The following is a 6,769-nucleotide window of genomic DNA, read 5'->3' as shown; positions in this document are numbered from 1 at the left end:
TAATATTGCTCTTCTTTCTATTCTTTCTACCAGGATTAGTAGAAAATTTTCTGTGAAAATAATCTTTAGTTTATTTTCCAGAAACTTCTCCCCCACAGAAGCTCTTGAAAGTACTTTTTGGTTTTGTTTTGTTCAAGAGACAGCTGAATATAGCTCTTGGAGAGGAGATCCTCTGACGTTATTGAGACAGCTTGTAATAACGTTAGTAGGTATTTTCCAGGCACAATGGGGAAGGTGTCCACAATATATACCCGTAAAATCCTTTGGGATTTTGTGTTCAGCTTTTTTGCAAGTAAAACGTAAGTCCCTGAAGGTAGTGGTTTTGTGTTTAAGAAAGGCTTTTCTTTTTTTCCTTTTGTTATGTTAATCAGTGTGGAATGACTTTAACACCAGAGGGCAGTATTTTCTAGTAGTTGCCAAAATATCCTTGTAGTCGGTGTAATTATCTGATGGATTAAAAAAGACATCTTATGTTTTCCCGGGTGTTGCCGGTATAATGCATATAGCCTGGGACTCATACCGAAGAGTCATAATGCATCTAGAATTTTCTAAACCGCAGGGATTTTTTTTTCTTTTCTTTTTAAACTATTCTGTTTGGTGGTGTTTAAGCTCCCTGAATTAATTTTCACAACAAGCCGTGCTGTTTCCAGGGGTTGTGTGATTGGCAGGAATGGGTGGCTTTCACACAGAACCATTTGACCCCAGCCCAAGCCCAAAGGAACTCCTGTCTTATTAAGGAGTAACAGGCAGATTCGTGTGCGGCCAGCGGGCTTGAGTTTGGCTTCAAGGATGGTCAGAATTTGTGAATTTCGTTCCATAAGAATATCCCGGTCTTGCTGAGAAGAGAATGGGCTTTTTAATCCGGAAACTTTCATACAATTTATTTTATACACACTTTTACTTTTGCAATTTAAAACTACAGACAATAGAGAGGACATTTAAATAGCCTACATTTGGTTACCCATCTCTCTTTGCTTGCTAGTTTCCATTTAATGTAACTGCAGAGTGAATCTTCTAAAATATGTTCTTACTCTTCCGATATCCTTGTTAAAACAGGAAAGCCTATGTGTATTAACCAGGTAGTTTCTATTTTCTTCTTTTAAAAAATGTTTCCCTTGCTTGCTATACATCTAATACATATTCATTGTAGAAAATAAATATGGCAGGCCAGATGCAGTGGCTCACACCTGTAAACCCAGCACTTTGGGAGGCTGAGGTGGGAGGATTGCTGGAGCCCAGGAGTTTGGGACCAGACTGGGCAACATAGCAAGACCCTGTCTCTACAAAAAATAAAAAAATTAGCTGGGCACAGTGGCGCACACCTGTAGTCCCAGCTCCTCAAGAGGCTGAGGGAGGAGGATTGCTTGAGCCCAAGAATTTGAGGCTGCAGTGAGCTAGGACGGTGCCACTGTATTCCAGCCTGAGTGACAGAGCGAGCCTCTGTCTTACAACAATAACAACAAAAACAACTTGTAATCTCACCTCATAGATAAGATTTTGTTGTATGCACTTTTTCCTTGGAAACAAACTGTACATGCTATTTTATAATTTGCATTATTCCCATGATAATATGATGGGAGCTTTACTAAAAAGTTCTAAATTCAAGACCAGCCTGGGCAACCTAGTGAGGCCCCATCTCTAAAAAAAAATGAAAAAAATTAACAGTGCATGGTGGCTTGCACCTGTAGTCCCAGCTATTCAGGAGGCTGATGCGGGAGGATCACCTGAGCCCAGGAGGTCCAAACGGTGGGGAGCGGTGATTGCGCCACTGCACTCCAGCCTGGGGAACAGAGTATAACTGTATTTTGCCAAACTGCACAACATCACTTTCAGTGGTTGTTTAGTATTTTCGAGTATGAATGTGTATAGTTCATTTAATCAGTTTACCCTCTTGTTAACAGTACACGAGTCTGACTGTTCATACTCTTGCCTACTGTGGCTATTATTTTTTTGTCAATCTGCTGCATTCATTCAACACATAGATACTGATTGCTAACCATGTATCAGGCATATTCTCAGTGCTTGAGATAGATTACTGAATAAACAACCTCTGATCTCATGAAACCTATATTTGAGTGGAGGACATGTACATACACGATACATATTATAAATAAGTAAATCCTTTAGTATATTAGAAAGCAAAAAGTGCTATAGTTAAGAAAAAACAGAGCAAGTTAAAGGAGCAGGGAGTGAAGAAGATTGTAGTTTCCTATTTTAAATTTATTATAGAGGTGACATCTCCCTATGTTGCCCAGGCTGGTCTCAAACTCTTAGGCTCAAGCAATCTTCCTGCCTCAGCCACCCAAAATACTGGGGGCATTGCAAGACTTGAATCAAGTTATTTGAATTTGCAATTTTATTATTACTATAGCTGATATGGTTTGGATCTGTGTCACCACCCATATCTCATGTCGAATTGTAATCATGAGTGTTCAAGGTGGGGCCTTGGTAGGAGGTGATTGGCTCATGTGGCTGGATTTCCTCTTGATATTGTCCTCATGATAGTGAGTTCTGGAGAGATCCTGTTGTTTAAAATGTGTGGCACCTCCCCAACCTCACTCTTGCTCCTGTTGCCACCATGTGAGATGCCTCCGTCCCCCTTTGCCTTCTGCCATGACTGGAAGCTTTCTGAGGCTTCCCCAGAAGCAGAGGCTGCTATGCTTCCTGTATAACCTGCAGAACCGTGAGCCAATTAAACCTCTTTTCTTTATAAATTACCCAGTCTCAGGTATTTCTTTATAACAGTAGGAGAATAGACGAATACAATAAATGTTCTTTCATATATTTATCCATTTTTTTTTTTGTGATGGAGTCTCTCACTGTCACCCAGGCTGGAGGGCAGTGGTATGATTTTGGCTCACTGCAACCTCCGCCTCCTGGATTCAAGCAATTTTCCACCCTTATCCTCCAGGGTAGCTGGGACTGCAGGTGTGCACTACCACGCCTGGCTAATTTTTGTATTTTTAGTGGAGACGGGGTTTCGCCTTGTTGGCCAGGCTGGTTTCAAACTCCTGGCCTCAAGTAATCCACCCGTCTTGGCCTCCCAAAGTGCTGGGATTACAGGCGTGAGCCACCACGCCTGGCCCACATACCTTGATGTACAAATACTTTATTGGTTCCCAGTTTCTATGTGCACTAGAAGATGGGAGGTCCTCTTTCTGAACCTATTACAGCTGTGGCTTTCGGTCCCAAGCAGCATCTGAAGTGGGTAGCAGCTCCACAGCATTGGATGCTGGATAAATTGACCGGTGTGTTTGCTGCTCGTCCATCCACTGATCCCCACAAGCTGAGAAAGTGTCTCCCTCATATTTTCCTGAGGAACATACTTAAGTATGCCTTGACAGGAGATGAAGTAAAGAAGATTTGCATGCAGTGGTTCATTAAGGTAGATGGCAAGATTCGAACTGATAAAACCTACCCTACTGGATTATGGATGTCATCAGCATGGACAAGATGGGAGAGGATTTCTGTCTGATCTATGGCATCAATCGTCGCTTTGCTGTACATCCTATTACACCTGAGGAAGTCAAGTACAAGTTATGCAAAATGAGAAAAATCTTTGTGCGCACAAAAGGAATCCCTCACCTGGTGATTCACGATGTTCACACTGTCCGCCACCCTGATTCCCTCATTAAGGTGAATGACACCATTCAGATTGATTTGGAGACTGGCAAGATCACTGCTTTGAAGTTCAACACTGGTAACCTGTGTTTGGTGACTGGAGGTGCTAACTGGGGAAGAATTGGTGTGATCACCAATAGAGAGAGGCACCCTGTATCTTTTGACATGATTCACGTGAAAGATGCCAACAGCAACAGCTTTTCCATCATTTTTGTTATTGACAAGGGCAACAAACCATGGATTCCTCTTCCCCAAGGAAAGGGTGTCCGCTTCACCATTGCTGAAGGGAGAGACAAGAGACTGCAGCCACAGAGCAGTGGGTGAAATGGTCTGTGGGTGGCATGTTAGATCTTTGTATGTAATTAAAATTAATATGGCATGATTAAAAAAATAAGTAAAAATACTTTATTGCTAGAAAGTGCTAACGATCTATCTGAGGCTTCTGTGAGTCATAATCTTTTTGCTGGTGGAGGGTCGTGCCTTCAGATTGATGGTTGCTGACTGATTAGGGCAGTTGTCGCAAGGCTAGAGTGACAATTTCTTAAAATAAGACAACAAAATTTGTCGCATCGATGGACTCCTTCACAAAAGATTTCTCTGTAGCATGCAATGCTGTGTGATAGCATTGCATATAGAACTTCTTTCAAAATTGGAGTTGATCCTCTCAAACCCTACCACCTTTTTATCAACTATGTTTATAGAATATTTGAAATCCTTTGCCATCATTTCAACAATGTTCATAGCATCTTCACCGGGAACAGATTTTATCTCAAGAAACCACTTTCTGGTTGGGCGCAGTTGCTCATGCCTGTAATCCCAGCACTTTGTAGCTGGGATTATAGGCACTCACCACCACATCCAGCTAATTTTTGTATTTTTAGTAGAGATGGATTGGGGGTGGGGTTGCACCTTGTTGGCCAGGCTGGTCTTGAACTGTTGCTCTTAAGTGATCCTCGGCCTCCCAAATTGCTGGGATTATAGGCGTGAGCCACTATGCCCGGCTGGTGATTCATTTTTGCATGTGGTATGACATAGCAAACATTATTTTTCCTGAATATTTGTATTATTGTATCAGGTTGTATTGACAGCATTTATTAAGCATTTTATGCCATTACTGCTTATTGACAGGGTCTCACTCTGTCGCCCAGGGTGGAATGCAGTGGCATAATCACGGCTCACTGCAGCATCCACCTTCTGGGCTCAAGCAGTCCTCCTGCCTCAGCTTCCCAAAGTGTTGAGATTACAGGCGTGAGCCACTGTGCTGGGCCTGTTTGTTTTTTATTTTTTGTTGTTTTTTTTTTGAGACAGTCTCACTCTGTATCTCAGGCTGGAGTGCAGTGGTGTGATCTCGGCTCACTGCAACCTCCACCTCCTGGGTCCAAGTGATTCTCCTGCCTCAGCCTCCCATGTAGCTGGGATTACAAGCATGTGCCACCATGCCCAGCTACTTTTTGTATTTTTAGTAGAGACAGGGTTTCACCATGTTGGCCAGACTGGTCTCAGACTCCTGACCTCAAGTGATCCACCCACCTTGGCCTCCCAAAGTGCTGGGATTACAGGCGTGAGCCACTGCACCTGGCATTTTTTAGTTTTTAAATTCTATTCCATTGATCTGTCTGTTTTGTCTTGTGCCATTGCCACATTGCATTACAATTTCTACTTTTATGGTTTTTTAATGTCTGCCAGGTAAAATCAAGATTGTCTCGTTTTGCATGGAGCCATTCACCATACTTGTTGAGTGCTTGCTCTGCACCAGGCTTTGTCCTGGGCACTGAAGGTGCGATGTTGACCTACATGGTCTTTCTCTCTCGTAGGTCTTGGAGACACATGCAGACACACAGAGCGGTAATTACAACCTGCCTGATCAGCAGTGCAGCGGGGAGGGCCAGAGCATAGTGAGACACATCTACCCACATTCCTGCCTTTATGCCCATGCATGCTGCTCCTGTCACTGTAGATGGACTTTCTGGCTCCTGTCTGAGGCCGCCCCTGACCAGGCACCAGATCCTTTCCCCTCTTGCCTTCTCAAGGAACTACTGAAGCAATTCCCTCTTTTCTTTCCTGCACCATCAACCGATATTTCCTTCTCTACTGGAATATTCCCATTAGCTTACATGAATGATGAGTGAATTCCTTTCATTGCACCATATTCTCCAATTACCATCCATTTCTCTGCTTTGTTTATAGTCCAAATCCTTGAGTTAACCATCTTCACTGTCTCCAGTTCTCCTCCCATTCCAGTGGGGCATCACCTCCACCACTCCTCCAATACCTCTCATGTCAAGGTCATCAGTGACCTCCCTGCACCTGAACCCAGTGTTCAGTTCACTTGCTCATGGTACTTGACACTCCAATAGCATTGGACGAAGCTCGTCACTCCCTCCACTTGGCTTTACACAGGCCACTCTCTTGGGTTTCCTTCGACTTTACTGGTCACTCCTCAGAGTCCTTTGCTTTTTTCTCTTTATTCCCCCCAACTATATTTCATTTATTTATTTATTTTAGATGGAGTCTCGCTCTGTCGCCCAGGCTGCAGGGCAGTGGCATGATATGGGCTCACTGTGACCTCCGCCTCCCAGGTTCAAGTGATCCTCCTGCCTCAACCTCCCAAGTAGCTTGGATTACAGGCACGTGTCACCACACTCAGCTAATTTTTTTGTATTTTTTAGTAGATTCTGGGTTTCACCGTGTTGGCCAGGTTGGTCTTGAACTCCTGACCTCAAGTGATCTGCCCACACTGACCTCTCAAAGTGTTGGGATTACAGGCGTGAGCCACCATGCCTGGCCATCTTTCCCCCAATTCTAACTGCTGGAGTGCCCCGGGGCTTAGACCTTAGGTCTTTTCTCTGTCTGCACTCACTCCTTTGGTGATCATACCTAGCCTTGAGTCTTTAACTATCATTTCTCTCTTTTTTTTTTTTTTTTTTTGAGACGGAGTCTCGCTCTGTCGTCCAGGCTGGAGTGCAGTGCTCGAATCTCAGCTCACTGCAAGCTCCACCTCCCGGGTTTATGCCATTCTCCTGCCTCAGCCTCCCAAGTAGCTGGGACTATAGGCGCCCGCCACCTCACCCAGCTAGTTTTTTGTTTTTTCAGTAGAGACGGGGTTTCACCGTGTTAGCCAGGATGGTCTCGATCTCCTGACCTCATG

The 6,769-nt window shown here is 43.9% G+C and overlaps 1 pseudogene; it reads left to right on the top strand.

The window, feature by feature from the left end:
* Positions 1-3,181: 3,181 nt before the first annotated feature.
* Positions 3,182-3,945, top strand: LOC108512582 (40S ribosomal protein S4 pseudogene; annotated as a pseudogene).
* The last annotated feature ends 2,824 nt before the right edge of the window (positions 3,946-6,769 follow it).

The sequence above is a fragment of the Rhinopithecus bieti genome, unplaced genomic scaffold (genome assembly GCF_001698545.2).
Source record: "Rhinopithecus bieti isolate Rb0 unplaced genomic scaffold, ASM169854v2 scaffold_30337, whole genome shotgun sequence".
NCBI lineage: Eukaryota > Metazoa > Chordata > Mammalia > Primates > Cercopithecidae > Rhinopithecus > Rhinopithecus bieti.
The sequence above is the reverse complement of the archived record's forward strand: the minus strand, read 5'-3'. Positions and strand labels throughout refer to the sequence as shown.